The sequence below is a fragment of the Macaca fascicularis genome, chromosome 6 (assembly GCF_037993035.2).
Source record: "Macaca fascicularis isolate 582-1 chromosome 6, T2T-MFA8v1.1".
In the NCBI taxonomy this organism is placed as follows: domain Eukaryota; kingdom Metazoa; phylum Chordata; class Mammalia; order Primates; family Cercopithecidae; genus Macaca; species Macaca fascicularis.
This window is the reverse complement of record NC_088380.1, coordinates 65,644,620-65,666,316: the sequence shown is the minus strand read 5'-3', so window position 1 is coordinate 65,666,316 and position 21,697 is coordinate 65,644,620. Positions and strand designations below refer to the sequence as shown.

At 36.2% G+C, this 21,697-nt stretch overlaps 1 long non-coding RNA gene across 1 annotated transcript in view; it reads left to right on the top strand.

Moving 5' to 3' along the window:
* Window positions 1–21,697, top strand: part of LOC135971295 (uncharacterized) — a 304,442-nt gene that overhangs the window by 95,414 nt on the left and 187,331 nt on the right. The window contains exon 2 of the long non-coding RNA XR_010587378.2: window positions 14,552–14,682. This is a non-coding gene — a long non-coding RNA (uncharacterized lncRNA). The remainder of the gene's footprint in view (window positions 1–14,551; window positions 14,683–21,697) is intronic.

Genomic DNA, 21,697 nt, shown 5'->3' with positions numbered 1-21,697 from the left:
ATTTTGGAATTAGAATAGTTTCTTTGGGGTCAGTGTTAAAATAATTGAAAGTTTAGTTATATATCAGAACTGTTTTTCTCCTCTTCAGTGACTTCTGGTGTCTTCCCTAAAATATAAAATAACTTCTGGGTGCAGGAGAAAACATACATATCCTGGATTTATACTTACTAGCCATGTAATCTTGTGCTGATTATTTCACCTTTTTCTACCTTGATTTCTTCATTTGCAAATTCGATATTAAAATAACTATTTCACAGAATTGTGTGGGAATTGAATTAGTTAATATATTTTAAGTGATTAGAACATTTCCTGGCACATAGCAAATGTCCCATAAGTGTTTGTAATTATAATAATAAAATTGTGATTGTTCTCATAGTGTTAAGAGTGAAGTGGACTTTGGTTCATGTGCCATTTTCCAGTTGCGTGCTCTTGGGATGATTTGGTGCCTGTCTCTTCTGCCTCCACTTTGAAGTATCTGAAGCTGGTTTAATGCTCTTATTCTGTTCTCTTGGCATAAGCAAAGAATAGGAATTACATCTGTTTTTGCCAACTAGGTTGGCAGCCAACTCTTGCTGGGAATATGGGATCTCTTTTCTAGTAATATTTACGAATGAGATAATCTGTAACAATATCTTGGTATGGTATGATATGTTGTGACATTATCTTCATCTTAGCAGAGTTTGGATGAGTTAGAAATTGAAAGACCCTTTTAATACTAAGTTTCTTTCATTCAGCTACTTCTGTTTCAGACATTAAATTTGGTTTTACTTTTTCATTTATATGCTTTCGCTTATATTACTTCTTAGTGAATTAAAGATATTTTTAAAGAGAAAATTCTAGCTTCTCAAGCATCATTGTCCTTTTGAAAAATTGAACTAATAAGTGCTGAGATGATTAAAGGGTAGCCAGATCCTTAGAAAAGAAATTGCCATTTTCCATTTTCATTAAGAAATTCATCTGTTAGCACAATAATATTTATGAGATTTTGCTGTTGTGCAATCCCTCATTCATCCCTTATCGCCATTATGAATGAAGAGAGAGCAAAATCTAATTCCAGGTGCCAGATGGGTGCCACACAAATGGCAATGATTCAGCACGGGCTCCAGTTAGAGATACCAAGCTCTGAACAGCTATTTGGATAATCAGAAGATCTTGCTGAAATGAGATGAATTTTCTTCCGTGTGTCAGGTCTTCCACTTGTTCTTTCTCTATATTCAGAGCCTTTCAATTTGCTATGAAGCTTGGTATCTGCTTGGTCCTAGCAGTTCAGAGAGGGTGTTACAATTAAAATCTTACTGGAAAAGTGATGGGTTCATTTTGAGGCTCATTGAATGAGTCCTTGAAGAAGGAAGCATCAGAATGAAAAGGATTTCAAATCTCTGGGTGTAAGGTTTGAAACGTTCATTTGACCTCACTGATGATTGTGGAAAATCTTAGGCCTGGACACAGAAACTGAAGATTAAATCTTATACTATAATTGAGTGTCTCTAAAATTAGGAGAGGCTCATTTTGTGGCAGTGTAACAGCAGACTAACAATCCTGGGAAGAGTGCATTTTTAATGAAACATTTTTGCAGGGTTAGTAAAATCCGAATCTCCTAAAAAAAACCCAATACTTGCTTATTCTAAGATGAGAAGGATAAGACATAATTCAAGGCTCTTCACTATACCACCAATAGGTTTTACAATAAATTTTGAGTTCCTCTATCCTACATTTTGAAGGATTAATTCTAACTGTAATTTACCTTGATTCTTGGAGCTCACTGAGGCTCTTGGTGTTAAACACATGTCAGGGGACAAAGTAATATAAAGCTCACATTTAAGGGGTGCCTTCTTAGAGTTAGGTACAGTGCTTATATATGCTGACATGTAAGTTCATCATTTAGTTTACACAATAGTAGCCTTGCAATGTGAGTTTCAATATCTACATTTATCTTGATCCTGAAATTGACATGCAAAAGGGTCAAGTAGTTTCTCATGGCCCTAAAATTAGAAAATGGCCAAAACAGAATTTGACTCCAAATTCTTTGGAATGTGGAATATGACTGATTCCAAAACTTAAAATTCCACTGCTTAGTTTTGTCTCTTCATCTCTCCAAACCAGCATCTCTTATGTAAATTACCTTTGTTTAGGAGATATCTTAGAGTTCTTGTTTTATAATGGGGTGAGAAAAAAAATATCTCCTTAAGAACGAAAGCAGTTAAAACAAGGTACTACGCTGAAGGAGCTGTTTATTTTACCTACCATATATACTCTGACTATGAAAGAAAAAGAGCATATTGAAAATGATTCTCTATTGGCAGAAAAATATTATAATTTATGCTCTACTAGATCTTGGTTTTGTTGCTTGTTATTTTTAATGTCTATATAAATTGATAAAACAGTAAAACTCTGAAAAGAAATAAAAAAACCAAATTCTTTGCCCCAATTTTTTTTCTGCTATTTTATTTTTAATGTCAAAAAGCCAACTGCTCTTTATCATTGGTTAGAAATTTGCTCCAAACTAAGGGGCATGGACAGTTTTCAATTTGTGGGTGTTAATGACTCCACCACAGTGGGCTCATTCCCTTGCAAGGATGCTAATGGGCTGTTGCTTCCTAAGAGACAGAGGACTGAGAGGTTTTGGTTTCTACTCGTCTTTGGTTTCCTGGCTGTGTTATTTTCCTTGTTTATGTTTCTTTTAATTAACATTAAGTTCTTCATTTTATGCCTTGCTTTTCTTCTGTTTGTGCAGTCTTCAGGCAATGACTCCTTGGGTAGCACTTGTTAATTAGGGAGAAATGATAGCTTAAGGGTACTTCCTGACTTACTTGGTGCTAGGATAAAAGTTGTTCTACTGAAGCCCCATTAGAATAACTTTTATGTACCTACCTCAAGTAAGATCTGCATGATGCTCTACCAATTCCTCTTTTGTCTCTTTTATCTTTACTTTAACTCTGGTTTGTTTTATCTAAATTCTCATTGTGTCCCAAATAATCTAAACCAAGAGTATTATTAGGTCTTAAAATAATTCACTTTTTTTTTCTTAAGGAGGCTATTCACAGTAGATTTCATGGGAAAATAAAAATTAGAATTCATTGCTGATTGATTAAATAGAAGCAACTAAAGAACCAAGGGGTATGTTGATTTTAAAAAGGAACTTCTGAAGGTATCTGACTCATAATTACTCAGAGATAATAATTTTGGTTCTATAGCTCAGATTGAGAAAGCTACACATAATAGAATGCAGGATCTATAGCATGGATTCTCTTTTCCAATTTCTCACTATTTCTCACTCTTACCTTTCCTTTTCTCTTTCAGCTACCTATTCCTGTCTGTCTGTCTGTCTGTCTGTCTATCTATCTATCTATCTATCTATCTATCTATCTATCTATCCATCCATCTATCTATCTATCTATCATCTGTCTATCTTATTTTTGCTAGAGAGGCAGAATGGTTCATGTTTTAGAACCGAGTTGGTCTCATGATATAAAGTACAGACTATGATTTGTAATTAATGATTTGTAGACCGTAGTCTCTGCATACATTCTACAACCCTCAGTGAAATGCCATTTCTAATACTTCTCAAATTTACAAGTATTCAAACAGCAGATTTTACTTTAATATGGAACAGAAAAACATGATAAAGAATAAAAGGCTCAATGCCTTGATGAACTCCACTTTTCTTTGTAGATAGTAAGCAGCTTGCACCAGAGATTTTACGGGGATCATCTTGCTATCATTTTATTTTCCTCATGGTGACTCAGGGAATTTTATCCTGAGGCTCTCAATGGATCTGTTATAGTCAAGCTGATGATGACACATCTCAGAGGCTCGTTCCACATTGGGCCTCAGGCCAGCAAACTACGAACCATGCTGTCCTATGATTCACAGGACAAAACTGCTCTAGATACGTCCCACTACCCAGGCAGGAAGGGCACCATAATGAGGCAGTGGGAGGGTGTATGGCTAGGAAAGTTGCTAAAAGGAAGCATTTGTTGTAACTTTCTTCTCTGCCGTGGGAGGCTAACACCAAAGCAAAGTATTATCAAGCAACAAACCCTACATTTATGAGATATTAATGAGAATGTCCGTGGACTTTTAATTAGGGTGGAGAGTTGTGTTTTAGAGAGCTGAAATTATTTTAGGTTGGGGGAAAGGCCATAAAGCATGGAATCCTTGGAGGAAAGTAATTAATTTATAGCTCAATGACTGAGCTGTGCCATTTTGAAATACTGGTTAAGGTGAGCATTGAAAGAGTGGGTACTCTGGCATTTCCATACCCTTGGGAGTGAAGAATTAGGCTATTTGGGGAGCCAAATGATATGCTTTTATTTCCAAAAAATGTCATTTGTACTGAAATTGAAAGTGGTTTGTGTTCTCTTATGTAAATGTGACCACCTGCGTATTATTCATTCAATGGTCATTTACAGCATACTTTATAGGTGTGGAATTCTACAGACGCCTTTTCTGCAGGGACAAAGTTCTGACTAGACACACAAAGGAGATGAAAGGAACCGTCAATGTCTACCTTCATCTTTCTTTTCCTCTACATGGGGGAAAACATCAGTATATGAAATGGCATTTGAATAACTTAAAGAGAAGTGTTCACAAGAGCAGAATAACTTGGAACAGGCTTTGAAGCCATTAGGTGTATGAATCACTTGCTGCCTCCTCTGGGGTCCCACACCAGCTATTCTGAGATTCTGTCAGAGTAGTTAGTGTATTGTGTTATTTGTCTCTGTCCCCCACTAGACTTGGAGTTCCATGTGGAGACAGATTTTTATCATATTTATCTCTGCATCCCTGGACCCTAGAGCACAGTTCATTGCATACCAGAAGTGTCCAGTAAATGTCTGGTGAATAAATTAGTAAAAGAGTTTGCTGTTATCATTTTGGAGGAAGAGAAGGGAATAGAATGATGGTTTTATATGGGCATAAACTACAAAGGAAATGATTTGATTCTTTTCAGTCTGGAGACAAAATGTGCTTTTCTTCTCATAATTCTCTTTCAATTCAGGAGAGATCAGTATACATTTACTAAGTATATTTTATGTTGTGATTATATATATATAAACATGAAATGTTTTCTAACCTCAAGGAACTTAGAGTCCAGGGCAAGGTTGTCAGTGACGTACAATTAAACAGATCATTTTGATGTAATTTGACAAATATACTGTGGGAGGCATTCAGGAGGCATTATGGAGGGAGTAAAAAGGGATATTAAGTCAGGCTGGCAGTGGGAATGGTGCTGGGATATTGGGAGAATCAGGAAACTCTTCCAGGGGGAGATAACACCTAAGTTGAGTCTTGAAGCAGAAATAGGCAGCTATCCCCTACAGCATAAATTGATAGATTTTAAGGTGGACTTGAAGTAGGCAGTGTTGGTGACAAGAATAACATTAGAAAGTGCCTGAATTTGTGTAGATAAAACTCTGGAAGACTGTAGTAGTGGTAGACCCCTCTCAGTGTATGAGATATGTATGTGGGGGGTTAAAGTATACACATGGCAGCAAAAACAATAAAAATTAGTGGATTATCAAGAAACATAATCTAGAACAGAGGCTCCCAAGTGCCAATCAAAGTGGTGGTGTTCTTCATCCTTCATGATTATTATCTGGGGTATTGGCCAAAAGTAGATTCCTGAGTACCTCTCCTCAAAGTTCTGATTCATTGGAGGAGAGTTAGCCATCTGCATTTTATGGCATTCCCTAGCTAATTTTAATATGCAGTCACATTTGGGAAATGCTGATAAAAATAATAGCAATGGTATCACCCATATTTTAGATATGGACAAAATAAGAAGACCCCATGAAATAGCAAGAAGTTGAGCAGTTGGTTGGAGAACCAGCAGAAGACAGAGGAAGAGGGAGTTTCTAGAAGCAAAAACAATGTGATTATAGAGAGCTCTAGTCAGATAATTTGTGAAGGGTTTATTAGGTTTTGTGATATGGAGATCTAGGATCTTTGGAGAAAGTAGTTTAAGTGTGGAAGGAGTAAAACTTGCTTGCATTGGGTTGAGGGGTAAACGGTGGGAATAAGGAGGTAAAGAAAGTTAATAGACATTTTTTCAAATAACTTGATTTTGAAGAGAAAGAGAATGATATCTGGAAGAGGGAGAACATAGGGTTATAAGGATGATTTGCTTTTTACAAGAGGAAAGACTCAAGAGAGTATTTAGATCTTGAGGGGAGAGAGCCAGTTAGAATTAGAACAGATAGGGGAGGAAAGACAGGCATAGGTAGAAGACAGGACTTCTCATAGGAGGAGAAACACCTCACTCATCCTCTCAGACAGGGGGAAAGGAGGTAAGGGAGAGTAAGCTGGGTGAAGAAGGAAGCTGAGGTATAATTTTTGATGGGATATTCAGAGAGACATTAAGAGGCTCAAATAGTTGAAAGGGAACAAAGCTTGTTGAAACTAAATCTAGGTAAAGAGCCCTATTGTTAACTTATTATTTTAAAAATATTTTTCTTGAAAATTGTGACAGCTTTTTCTACCTACATTGCATTTATTTTCTACCTTATAATAATATGAACCTATTTTGTAGATTGAGCTCCTGTTGATCCTATAAAACCCAAATCTCTTGCTTGCTGATTCAGTTGTTCATTTGCATTTGTCTCATGTTCCATGCATTTTGCATTCCCAGAAACTAGCACAGGCAGGGAGGCCTCAACAACTGATTGATTTCCTAGGTGAAGTGGAGCCTGAAGATTTCCTTTTATAGACACCATTACGAGATCTGAAAGAAAGAGGTAAGTTAATTGACACCCAAATGGAGGACGAAGATAGCAGAGTCAGGGAGAGAGAACTTAATTTTAGCCATCTATTTTCCAACGGGGCTTTTCTCTGGTCTATAGATTCCCAAAAACAAAGTCTAACACTGGGTATGAAATAGCAAACTTGAGCACTCAAACACAAACAAATGAGAAAGCAGTCTATAACAATTCCACGAACAAAAACTAGCACTTTTGTATATAGTCTGAAGTAAGAAGAGACGAGTAACTTGTTTTGCATTCTCTCAAATACTTTCTTTTAATCCGACTTTTAAGTATTTTTTCTAAGTGTTGAAAATTTGAGAAGCCAAGAAACACAGAAACGAGACAGAACTACCAATAATACTGTACCTAAATAGAACTACTAATATTTTGCTAAATTTTAAAGTCTTTTCTCTGTGCATAACTTTTTATAGGATAATACTACACATACAACTTTAATCCTACCTTTTTCACTTAATATTATAACGTAAGCCTTTTCTCATGTAATTGAAATATCTTGCAAAATATGTGATTTTAATTACATAGTACATCATGAAGTTTCTCATATTTTATTTAGCAATTCCTTTACTATTTGACATCTAAATTGTTTCCAGATTTTCATTATTTTAAGTGGTACTGCTAGAAGGCTTCTGCATACAAAGCACTTTCCATATTTCAAGTTACTTCCTGAATTATGATATAAAAGTGTATAATACCATTAAAGCTTTTGGTATGTATTATCAAATTCCTATCCAAAGACTTATGTCATTTGGAAAGTTGATCAGTAATATATGAAATGCATATCTAATTATATACACACTATTTTCAAGTATTTTGTTTTTAAGAAGTAAAATAATTTTTAAGCAAGACAAACAAATATTGAGATTTTAATTTTCATTTCATTCATAGTGAGATTGAATATATCCCACATTTTGATATAATTTTATTTCCACTTTTGCAAAATTTCTACTTATTAATTAAAATGTTCATTTTTATAAATTGATACCTCGAATTTTTAATATATTTTGTAAGTGGTACAATGTTATGTTACATATTAATACTATGGCAAAGGCAAAATAATGATAATGAATTCTTTCAAACTTAAATATATATATTTTTTTTTTTTCCTTTTTTTCTTTTTGAGATGGAGTCTCACTCTGCCACCCAGCCTGGAGTGCAATGGTGCGATCTCACCTCACTGCAACCTCTGCCTCCTGGGCTCAAGTGATTCTCCTACCTCAGCTTCTTGAGTAGCTGGATTACAGGTGCCTGCCACCATGCCCAGCTAATTTTAGTATTTTTTTTTTTTTAATGGAGACAGGGTTTCACCATGTTGGCCAGGTTGGTCTCAAACTCCTGACCTCAGGTGAACTACCTGCCTTGGCCTCCCAAAGTGCTGGGATGACAGGCATGAGCCACCGTGCCTGGTAGAAGTTATATTTTTTAATCATACAACTTGCAGTGTGGAAGAGACTTTACAATGTACCTTATTCAACCCTATATTATTAGTTCGTTTTCATACTGCTATAAAGAACTGCTCTAGACTGGGTAATTTATAAAGATAAGAGGTTTAATTGGCTCACAGTTCTGCATGGCTGGGGAAGTCTCAGGAAACTTACAATTATGTTGAAACGCAAAGGGGAAGCAAGGCACCACCTTCTTCACAAGGAGGCAGGATGGAGAATGAACACAGAAGGAACTACCAAATACTTATAAAACCATCAGATCTTGTGAGAACTCACTCACTATCATGAGATCAGTATGGGGAAAACAGCCTCCATGATTCCATTACCTCCATTTGGTTTCTGCGTTGTCACCTGGGGATTATAGGGATTACAATTCAATATGAGATTTTGGGTAGGGACACAGCCAAACCACATCAAAAACCCAGTTGAAGGAGCAAAGATTAAACCCATACAACAATTATTGAAAAAAATGTTAGCTAGTAGACAAGTTTGTGGTACAAAATACTTTTTGTTATTTGACTTCAGAGTCAGTAGAAATCTATGTGACTTGGAGCAGCAGGGCGAGTTGTTATTAGAAAGAAGGGCTTTTGCTGGACTTTGAATAGAAAGAGTTCTGTAAAATGAAAGAAACAACCATTAAAGGGCGTGAATCTAAAGCTAAGAGGTAGAAATGGACGTGTCTCAGGTGCTGCAGAGATGAGAACAGCCTGACGAGGGTAGAGGGCTGGTGTTGGGAGATAGGGTGTGAGCTAAGGCCAAATTAAGCATGCAAATCACAGATCACTTGACTGTTCTAGTTGAAACACATCACTCTGGAGTTCCTACTGAGCATAAGCTACAATCTGATTATACAAGGCCATCCTTGTGGTTACAGGTAGATTGCACTGACTTTGGCACATTCCAAGATGTTAAACTCTGCTGGGAAGACTACAAGATACATCTGGGTTGACAGATGAAACTAGTTTTAGGAAAATCCACGCACATGGCAATATCATCAGCTGGACACAGGACTGGGCATGGAATACAGGGTCCTCTCATTATTGTGTTGTCCCAGGCAGTCCTATGACCTTAGGCAGACTGCTTATGTTCCCTACACTTCAATTACCCTATTTGTATCCTACGCTCTTTCTACATCTCAGATTCTATAGCCTCTAGCAGGAGCTCAGATAAAGCATAGCTTCAGATAAAGAGCACCCTAGAGAAAATGTAAATAGCAGGAAATATCTATTGTCATCTTTAGATCTGGAATAAGAAGTCCTTTCTTTTGGCCGGGCGCGGTGGCTCAAGCCTGTAATCCCAGCACTTTGGGAGGCCGAGACGGGCGGATCACGAGGTCAGGAGATCGAGACCATCCTGGCTAACACGGTGAAACCCCGTCTCTACTAAAAAAATACAAAAAACTAGCCAGGCGAGGTGACGGGCGCCTGTAGTCCCAGCTACTCGGGAGGCTGAGGCAGGAGAATGGCGTAAACCCGGGAGGCGGAGCTTGCAGTGAGCTGAGATCCGGCCACTGTACTCCAGCCCCGGCGACAAAAAAAAAAAAAAAAAAAAAAAAAAAAAAAAAAAAGAAGTCCTTTCTTTTAATTCACACTTTTAGAAGGTATGAGGAGATATCTGGAACTTTCTTCCCTTGTTTCTGCCACCAATGTAGCAGAGGGCCAACTGAAGCAGATGTTCACATTATCTATCTTACGTGTATAGAGGGCAAATTAGTGGACATTTAAGAGCCCAAGGCAATAATTCAAACATTCCCATGAAAAAAATCTGTTTTTCCATCCTTGTATGTTTCTTTCTTTTTTTTAAAAAAAACTTTTAAAGTATTAATTATTGCATTGCCTCCTCCTAATTTCTTTCCTGCAGATACTTTGGTGAGTAAACCTTGATAAATTAAGCCTGTTTTTATTGTATTCCTTGGGAGTTGTCTTTGATTGTGATCAAACTTCTCTTCTTATATATGCCACATACATTCATTCTTCATTTAGATTAGAATCTAATCAAGGGAAAAAACTGCCAAGTTTGGTTTCATTTTGATGTCTACTTTATGCAGCCCTAGAAAAATCTACCTTTTGATGAGTTGGAGACAACAGTAAGTTCGAGACAGAGCTAATACATTACACCTTGATCACTCATAGGCAACTGCACCCAAACAATTCTTTCCCTTCGCATCAAGAAAGTTTGTTGTTTATCTGAGGGCTTAGTACTGTGCCTGACACATATAAGGTGCTCAATAAACTTTTTAAAAGCAATGCATCTGAGTGACTTTATAATTCAGCAGTTACTACATGAACTGACTTACTGTGTAGAAGAAAAAAAATGTTAGTTCAAAAAGAGGGGAATAAAGAATTCTTCTTAAATATATAAAACATGTCCTGTTCAGTAGCTTCTCTAATATTTGTGGATGATTGGAACCCCTTTTCATTCTTATATTTAAAGGTGTCATTATGTATGGGGACATTTGCTGTTTCAATACATAAATTTATATTTGCAGGGAACTTAAAGTCCCCAGAATTTTTTCTGAGATACTGTCTGATTAATCCCCGTAACAATGCTGTGAGGTGGGTTGTGGAGATACAAGGAAAAAAAGGGAAAGGATTTTCCTAATACCAAACAGTTTGTGTATATGACGTAGCAATGAAAGTAGAACTTATTTCATCTGATGACCAGTTCAAGACATTTTCTGCTATATAAATCTTTAATCTCTAGGATAGAACCTGTCTTAATTCCCTTTGCGTGGACACAGCAAAATGTATACAGGTGCTCCATCTCTAATTCCATCCCTGAATATTCCAGCACTATCTGTCTTATCTACCTCCTCTCTTCATTTTTATTTCTAAAGTGTTCTCCCTGCAGGAGCCGACTCTCCCTTCTTTCTAATTAACTTTATATGGAAACTCTTATCGTAATGAAATTGCACGTGTGAGTATTCTCTCGCCTGACTTTCTTTTTAGTGCACCTGGAGGAAGAAAGCTTTTCTGCAGTCTCACCACATTATCTTTGCTGAGAGAGAAACTTGTAGGAACTAAGATAAATGCCTTCCTGAGAGTCAACCTTTTCATCAAACATTTTTTAGTTTAGGCACAGCTTTGATTTTTGCAGAGGTTACCAGTTGTTCATAATTAAGATGCACTGGTTCATGCTATTGGCAGCAAAGCACTATGGAAGAGTAGACAAAAACGTGGACTTTTGAGGCAGACCAGTCAGGTGTGAATCCTGGTTCTGCCATTTCCTGGGCAATTTCCTTCATTCGTTGGTGCTGATTTCCTCTTTTGTGCCATGGGATAACATGTTGACAATGTCTACGTCACAGGATTATTGGAAAGTTTAAGGATAAATTATAGATTTTTTTTTAAGGATAAATGAGGTGGCAGAACATGCAATCCTCTTCATAGACTGCAGAGCGCATCTACCATTTCCTCTCCATCTCCACTCTCCTCCCTGCCCTACCTTGAGGGGCTTTGTACCCTGGAAGGCTGACCAGTGAGATGTACATCTTCCTCCTTTGCCCTCCTGCTTGCTTGCATTTGGCTAGTGGGGAGTCCTAGCAGGAGACAGATGGAGAAAGGAAAATGAGACTGCGTACATTTTCTTATCTCCTTCCTTTTAGGGAGACCTGAGGCTAGCTGTGTCCCAGAGAGCAACTTCCATTTTAAAGGCAGCCCACTCTGTGTGATGCTTTTTCTTAGGTATGGGCAACCCATCCCTCTTAGGGTGAAAACTTTGCTATTGCTAGTTCCAAGTACTGTGCCATCCTTTGTGGATTCCTCTACCCTACCAACATCTCCTTAAAGAGTCTCTTTGTTGAACCTGCTGTAAATGATCCTAATATAAGTATGCTGTCTGTTTATTCCTGGACCTTTAACTGATAGGTCATTCATACTGGTTAGTATAAAATAGATCTGCCCACATATGTATTATCTGAGAGAGGTTAGCATTTATAGGAGAAAAAATAAGAATGGGCTGGTGTTGCTTGCTATTTGATACTAACAGAAAAAGAAGGTAGTGATGATGGATGATGATAAATATATAATGACGATGATGAGATCCAAATACCTCCTATGAGCCAAGCATTCTCCTAGACAATCCTTTTTACTTCATTTATTTTGAAAACACATATGTGTATTATTGTCTTTCTTTTGCAGAACTGGAGAAAGTTCAGATAAATCAAATAATGTACCTAAAAGCTACATAGAATGCCAGTGGAAAGCTGAAATTCCAATCTATACCTATCTGGTTCCAAAGTCTATACTCTTTTAGTGAGGCTAGGTGCCTCCTAGCTATACAGGGTGAGAAGAGCCACTCCATCAGCAGTCAGTTTTCAACTGAATCTCTTTACCTATTGAAATTTCTGTAAGTTCCAAATTCCCACAGGAAAGTATCTGCTAATGATGGTCTTTAAATGATTTCAAGGCAAATTTTTAAAAAACCTGGTTAATTCAGTAAAACTTATCAGGTCAAATCCATTATTTGTCTGATTTGACTGATGTGTTACCACTGAGTCACTAGCCTAGTAGGACAACTATTCCTTAGTTGTCCCTAAGGCTACTCATTAAATACTGGATGAATAAATACATATTTTGAATAAATTTTTCTCTGATAATATGTAAGCTTCCCACAGCTGTTATCTAATTTTTTTCCCTAGTTATGTAATATTTTAAGTTTGTATTATTTCTGTTCAATTCCTAAATTAAATGAGTAACATAATTCCACATTTTCTGGGACCTATAGGATGCTAATTTGTAAAGGTGATTCAGTTCCTGGAGGTGTACTAGCTGAGAACTTTCCATTTGTGGATCAGCTCCTCCCTTCAAATCCTACTCCTTTAGAAAAAATCCATACACACTCAGAGAAACAGTATTTATCTTAGCAACTCACATTTGATTGTGCATTTTTCTTTAATCTTCAGGCAAGCATTTCTATCAACCTTGGAAGTAGGCTTTGTCGGTTGTTTGCCTTTGAGTCCCCAAGTTGCATCTAGAGATATTCTTAGTCGCAGTGAACTTTATTTCTCTGTTTCTACCTCTGCTTTGCTGTTATGGGACCTCTAACCTCCCGCAAAGTGTCTTCGTTTTATTTTGAGAAGACTTGAGAGGGTGACTCACATATATTCCAAACAAGTATTTTCAGCCTTTAAAAAGGCTGTGTCCCTGCAGGCTTCTCTGTTTTCATTTTGTATGTTTTTTAAAAAATGATACATAGTTACTTTATTTTTCATCTTTTAAATGTATAATTCATACTACTTTGTACTTTAATATTTTTCAATCATTTTAGCAAAACCAGCTCCTTCAGACCTTCACCACTGTTACTCTTTTCCTAAAGTCTCTGATTCATGTTTTTTGAGAAGCTTAGAACAAACCCAAATGATAGAACTACATGCCACTGTTAACATCAGCCTACACCTACAACATTAGCCTAAACCTGCAATATCAGAGTTTTTGTGGTTTGACCAGGCCTTTTATCCTCTTTGCCTTACAGTAAGTTCTTTCCCTGAAAGCACTTCAGCCCACATGCAAATATACCCTGTAAATATGTAGGTTGTGTCCTGATGTAAAAGAATATCATAAATGAACACAATACGTACAGCTACTTGATTTGTTCTATCTTCAAAACTGAAAATGGAGAATCTCCATTGTAGTGTCTAGGAGAAAGCAAAGATTTGTTAGATAATGAGGATATCAATGTCATTCAAGTGGCAATTACTCTGGAATATTCCTTGAAATAACAGTTACTACTTAACAGTTATTGCTTATACTTTTTGTTCTCATCTTCTCAAGTATTCCTTACAACCACTTAGAACTAAAGGGGTAGAGAACTCACTAAATTTACTGAAGAGTTATTGGATTGGCTTTAAGGTACTATTGATTATTGTCAGTGAAACAAGAGGCAATGATGCAGTTGCTCAGAGGGCTCTTTTCTTCACATGTAGGTAAGATTCCTCCAGCAGTGGATCACCTTAGTGATCCCTTAGTGAAAAATTGTTGAGTCCCTAGCTGTCCCAATAAGAATCAACATATACACAATTCAGTTTGCATCGTCATTTTATACATGTAATTTTAGGTTATGGCTACCATATCGGTTTTTATTTTTTTATTATTTTTTATTTTTTTCAGCCACTAAAACTGTAGAGTTGAATATTTAATGGAAAACAGATGGTGCTTGAAATCTCTAACTTACATTTAACAAAAACTGTTTTGGAAATGTTGCTTGTGTATATGTTTTTATTGTTTTAAACACAGCACCGTTTTAGCCTGTTCCGATGAATTATTTAAGAATTACTGTCCCAGTCTAAGAGGGCATTTCAAAGTGCATGTGTTAATCATATACTTGATTAAACATTTCCTTCCTTTTCAGCATTCCAGTTGGCTTTTGAGTGGATACTTGCAGTGAGAGCATTGACACTGGAAACACTAGTTCCCATTTTAATTACTTAAAACACCACGATGAAAAGAAATACCTGTGATTTGCTTTCTCGGAGCAAAAGTGTAAGTAACTTTTGTTTTCATTTGTTTTCTAAACATGTGTACATATAACATTTTAGTTTTGGTTTTGGATTTTAATACTGTGCTATCATGATTAGGCTTGTGGGAAACCTTTAGTTAACTTACAGTTCTCTGACTGTACACAGCTTATTAACAAACGAAGACTTGTTTGTCTATGTGGCCTGGTTAGCATTTGATGAAAATTCTTTCAACTAGTTTATATCTTACCATTCATTCATATAAGTCTACTAGCCTGATATTGAACACTCTAATTTTTGAGTGCATGCAGAAAATATATGATTAAAAATCAACACATAGGGAATTTATATCTTGAATATGAAACCTTCTGGGCATGTCCAAAATCATAAATTAAACTTATGTCATTAGGTACTTCAACCAGTAACATTCTGAAAGTTCTTCCCTTCCATGAGCTTTCAACCCTGGCATATATATCTAATTACTTCTTTTAATCTTTTTTTTTTTTTTTTTTTTTTTTTTTTTAAATATTTTAAGGTGAACTTCCTCAGGGCTCTACTGAAGGTTAAACCTTATTTCCAATTACGTAGTGTTCTTAAGATACCACAGTCATGATACTTTTAAAATTTATATTAGCTCGTGGCAAAAAACAAATAGAGCAACTCAAAGAAAGCAACACAAGGCAAGGATGAAAGCGATTGTTAATTTCCATCAAGCAAGTGCTTAGAACACATCCCTTTGTTCATTTACCCATGGGGGTAGGCATCCAAACAGATGTAGTTGTGACGTAGGAATATTCATTTGAAGACATCAGGAAAACCACAAATGCAAACACATTTCTCTAGTATGAGAACACTTTGTGTTATAACCAGTGATTCTATTGTGATGGCCCAAGGTCATCTTTCATCCTTTCTATGGAGTTACCATCCAGCTTTTAAGGGTGAGGCATGAGTATGTGCAGATGTATAGTATGCCTAACTGTGTTTGTTAAAAAATGAGGATTTGCTGAGACATATGCCAATCCTTTGACTGAATACTATGTTTAATAACTAACCAAGTAAATTCAACAAACTCTGAGGGATTGTTCAAATTTATGTGTTTTACTGGTTGGTATTTGGTTGTATGTATTATTGCATAAAAGAAGGGGCCTGGCTTTGAGCTTGGAAGTCCTTTTATCATCATACAGTCACTCACTGTAATAGGAGGTGATCTGCATACAAACTACCAAACTGCAAACACATCTTACTCTTACGGAGTTTTCTTATTATCAATTAAATATGAAATTAAATTATTCATATAATGTTTTCTTTTATTGAATTTCAGAGACATGTGATCTGAAAAAGATGTGTAAAGGCAAAAGGGAGAATATTTTGAATAATTACAAATGTGTCATTAAACATTTCCCTATTATTGGAGGAAAACATTCTAAAAGCAAATGATTAACTGAGCCGTGACTTTAAGGAACTGAGACTACTTAATGATGCTAGGACATTTCCTATTTGTATTTGTTTAATGCAAAAAATTTTATCTTGGTGGAAACGGTCAAGTGTTCCAGATTAAGAGAACCTGAGTTGGCCTACGTTTGTTGAAGGTAAACAGTAGAACTCTCATTTCATTGCTTTGTAGCTTCACTGGCATAAAGAAAATGCTTCCACTTAATTAAATGATCCTAAGCAGAAGTTAATGTTTATCAGAAAAAAGAGCCAGACTTATTGCCTAGTTAGAAGTTGTCACTTTAGGGCTATAAAATTTTATTTTGCTCTGGTCTGAGCATGTCACCCTCCAATGCTTAACGTTTTTGCCATAATATAATCCAAAATTGTAGACTTAGAGGTAGATGTTTCCTGCTTTTGATGAAGAAAGTTTAAAGAATTAGTTCTCTTTAGAATCTGAGGATGTTTATCTTTGGTTTCAAAGAAAATGTTAGAAATGTAAAACAGTCTCTGTTCCTCCCTACATGCCTCTCTGTAGGTCTTGCATCTTTCATTGTGAAAATTTAAGGCATACAAAAGAGGTAGAAAAAAGATCATCCTTAAACGATCACCTTATTTAGTGAATTCCTCTCATGAGAGGGGTTCCAGTGTATCTTGGAAGACCATTTAGTCACTTTTCAACTCAAACAAATCAGGCATAAGATGGGTGGTTAAACTACGTGAGAGTTCTGTTTCCTACCAGTTATGAATTTCTATGATTCTATGCCATGTTGTGCTCATTCATAAGTTGAATTGAAGACCAGTTCCCAAATAAATAGAAAATCAAGGCATCCGGGCAAAGAGAGTATATTAATCAGCTTGGGCTACAATATACCATAGACTACCAGGTAGCCTAAACAGAAATGTATTTTATCACAATTCTGCAGGCTGGGAAGTTCAAGATCAAAATGCCATCCAATTTTGTTCCTGGTAAGCGCTCTCTTCCTGGTTTACTCATGGCTTGCAGAAAGCTACTTTTTTCCTGGGTCCTCAAATGGCAGAGAGAGAAAGCAAGCTCTTTGCTGCTGCTTCTTTTAAGGTCACTAATCCCATCATCATGGCCCCACCTTCATGAATTCATCTAATCCTAATTACCTCCCAAAGACCCCACCTCCAAAAACAATCACAGTGGGGGTTAGGGCTTCAACATGTGTATTTCAGGGGGACACAAACATTTGGTCCATAAGAGAGTTTGAATTTTTTTTTTTTTTGAGATAGAGTCTCGCTCTGTCACCCAGGCTGCAGTGCAGTGGTGAGATCTCAGCTCACTGCAAGCTCCGCCTCCCAGGTTCACGCCATTCTCCTGCCTCAGCCTCCTGAGTACCTGGGACTACAGGCGCCCACCACCATTCCCAGATAATTTTTTTTTTGTATTTTTAGTAGAGACGGGGTTTTACTATATTAGCCAGGATGGTCTTGATCTCCTGACCTCGTGATCCACCCGCCTCGGCCTCCCAAAGTGTTGGGATTATAGGCATGAGCCACTGCACTAGAGTGAAATGCCGGGATCTCTGCTCATTGCAACCTCTGCCTCCCAAGGTCAAGCGATTCTCCCATCTCAGCCTCCTGAGTAGCCGGGATTAGAGGCATATGCCACCACAACTAGCTAATTTTGTCTTTTTAGTAGAGACAGGGTTTCACCATGTTGGTCCGGCTGGTCTCAAACTCCTGACCTCAGGTGAATTGGATATTCTTAAGGCATGATTGATTTTTATAAGTCACTGTCTTGTTTAAGCCCAAAGGGTAGTGACCAGTATACTAGAATCTGTATGTTCTCCCAATTTGATAACACTAAAAATGATCTGGACAACATCTTTCTCTTCATTTCTTATTTTCTAAATTTTATGTTAGGGACATTCTTACCAATGATTTTTGAAGTCTGATAATCTCTTCCTAGACCTAGGAGCTAATTTTAATTTTACTGTAAATGATTTTCCCCTTTCTTCACTATTCTTAGTTTGCTTATTTTATATTGTTCTTTCTTAACATCAAATCTAATGACACAAGTCTCTGAAGTATCTTATCCTATCAATGGATTGACCATCTAACTTTTCAGATGTTTATAAATTTCAGAACTATCTGAGTTACCCTTCTTCCCTCTGCTAATGTCTGCTTTCTTACTGGCTTTTAGCTAATCAGGGGAGGGAAGGAAAGGTACAGACAAGAGAACAGGGTATAAAAAATTTTTGTTGTAATTATATATTTTAAAATCAGGAGGTAAACGAAAATTTTTAGCATTTTTTTTTCTTTATAATATCTCTGTTATTCTCCAAACTCATGAAGTTTTATAAATCTTCTCATCTGGAGAATAAACTAGATAAATTTTAATTCTTATTCATTAATAAATTTTCTTGTGTATTAAATTCTAAACTTTCTTGTAGCCTTTTGCATTACATTCCCACTTTTCTAGTACACTGAATCATTTTCTTCCTACCAGTTTGAAGATATTCAAGATGTCATCTACTCACTTGGATTTGTTAATTTTCTTGATGAAATTGCCCTTTATTTGACTTAGGATTCTTATGGATGTTCTACATTTGGATAAATTTGTCACTCACCAGATGTCTTTAATTGATGTTAACTGTTCTTTTTTGATAGAATTGTTGTTCAGCGTTAATTCAAAACTGGAAGCAACTCCTTAGTGTTTGGAAGACATAGGGTATCTGTCACATTCTTTCCATAATGAATTTAAAGCCCACCTAAATAGGCTGTCAGTTTTGAGTCCAGGGGCTAGGAGCCCATCTGGTGAAATTTTTCACAGTAGGCTCCCTAGAATTGCTTATTTTCATGGAAGACTTTAAAAATATTGTACAAACTTTATAAACTAAAGTGATTTTATTCTTAAGAAAAGATATGTATTTTTTTCCATCTGTACCTTTACATTTCTGAGTTTTTAGAAGCAGTCACTCACCTAATGACCCAGGGTGAGTTATTTATGCCATTTTATCTGCATTTCAGTGTCCGCCTGGAGTGGGCAGCTGAAAAATAAATTTGGAAAAGATGATACATTTTGTTATGGCATTTCAGAGCTATATGCATTCATTTTTCCTCACAATTACCCCACAAGATAGAGTATTTTTTTTCTTGTATGGTTAACGTAAAAATAACAAATTCCTTTCTAGATGGGCCTCATTTCTCTACGATACTCAACCGCACCTAAGCTATGAGATTGACAAAGCTGTTGCAGCTTAGAATCCTAACAAAGTTAAGGATGTAGAAACTGATTTTTTCACTGGTATTCACTCAGTGGGGTCCAAAGAAGGTCAGAGGAGATGAGGTAAAAATCCTTTGTAAAGCACAAAATACAAAACAAAACCAAGCTCCTGCTTGTGTCTTTATTCACAACAAATTTATATGAGAAGTTGTAGTTTTAGAGATTTCACTCCTTTGATGCTTATATAGCTGCCTTCCCACCTGTTCTCTTTCTTTGCAAAGTTCTACAAGTATTTACTGAATGGCTACTGTGTGTTAGCCTCTGAGTATCCAGTGTAAGATACATGTTCTGTCTCATAGAGCATAACTGATAACTAAATTTATAATTTTTATAATTTGCTGAAATTATTTCACTACTGTCTCCCTAACCCTGATCACCTAAATCTATCCCATTTTAATCTTTAATTCTTTGGAGGAAGACTGAAGTTCTGTATCTCTCTGAAGTCTCTATGTACTTGCATTTCATCACATTGTGGGCACCCTGTTTAGTAGGGATATTTTGAGCTGTGAATAATGTGCCATAATTGACAATTATGCTCATTGTTGCAGAAACATAGATTATTTCAGAGTGGGTAAAAAGAATTTTTCTCAGATAATCAACAGTAGTATAAGAATAGCCAAGAGCATAAATAAATGTGAGAATGACAGGAAAGGTCTGAAAGAATAGGGACTGATCAGCAACCATTTGCTTTAAATCAATCACATGTCACATGACTGTTTTAGTGGCCAAAGCCAATCATTAAATTGTCATCTTGGAAAAAGCTCCACTGTTGTCTATATTGTGATGTGTTTGCTATTTCATTTTTGGACAATTTCAAGTTGAAGTTGAATTACAAATGATTATGTCCAGGAAATAATTGCATATATTGTACTTACCAGCGTAAACACCACAGATAAAAAAAAATGGAGAGAAATCTTGTTGCATTGACAATGAATATTAAAAAATTATTCTTACAGACAAAAAATATCTGTATAACAAAGTGAAATTTGAAAGAAAAGCATAATTGATGGAGTTTTATGTCAGTAGTATTTGCTCTAGAAAAATATTTATAATGGCTGCTTATTTTTAACTGAAGGTAATTCTCTGTTTTAAAATTTTGTTTAGCTTTTTTTCACTATTGAAATGGCAAGTGTTTTGAAAGCTAAAAATCTGACTTCAAATAAAATTATTGATGTGTTTACATTGTTTCCCATGGTCAGCACTTTCAAGGGCAGAACTGGAATTGTCCCTGAATTATAGTTCTGGCTTTGCATCTGTGCATCTATGTCTTGGTAGAAGTAGGAGTAAGAAAACTATAAGTAATTAGATTTATTATCAAACACTTCCAATATCTAGCATAATTTTTTTCAAAGGTAAAATGAGAAAAACAGCATTGAAATCACATTACAAAATAAAGCAAACAAAAAATCCAAACCAAGCCATCAAGCAAAAATCATTTTTAAAATGCTCTATAATAATTGTGATCTATACTTCTACACCAAATCCTTTAAGTCTTAAAACTTTCCTAAATGGAATTAATCCATCAATAAGCAGGTAACAACTTTACTTTTATTGTTGAAAAATGTCAGTCTTGTCAGTTCACAAGTTTCCCTAACTTGTGCAAATTAAAAGCCCCCAAGAATGGTTCGTTGGTATATAGTTAGAGCCACCCTGACCCTGCTTTCTAGTTCTTTCTATTACCCAGGATATGCCATATGCCACACACATGGGGGTAGGGATACAGCCCCACTTATAGCACAAGAACTGGGAATAAGACATTTAACTTATAACTCTTTTATGGTCATATTCCCCTCCCACTGCCATTCTTCCTACTCTGGTAGTCTGGACTTCTGTTTTGGCAATATTGCTTCTGTAGTAAGGATTTGACTGTACTTGCAGCCCTCAACATCCTGAATTTAATCCAATCTACAATATTTGTTAAGCCCTCCCAACTATTTGACCAAACTAGGACAGTTACATCCCATGGAACTGTATACCAAATGGTACCTCAGCAGTTCAGAGAGTTAACACACCACCAGTTCACTTCCAGGTTGGGCTTTAAGATTTGCAGAGAATCTTGCTTATGAAATAATATTGGCTAAATGTATTAAAATTACTAAAAACCAATGATAACACCACAGTAACACAACAAAAACAATCCTTTCTATAAATTAACTTAAAACAAGAAACAACACGCTTTAAATGTCATCATCTCTGCTTATTGTATGCCCTTAAATATATTATTAAATGTCCAACTTTTATTTTTCTAGAAGAGATCATTACATAGCATTGATTTGCTAGCAGGGTTCTATTTGAACATACCAAAAGAGACCTAGATTTTGCGCAGAAACAATAGTCCCAAAATAAACAAGGGATT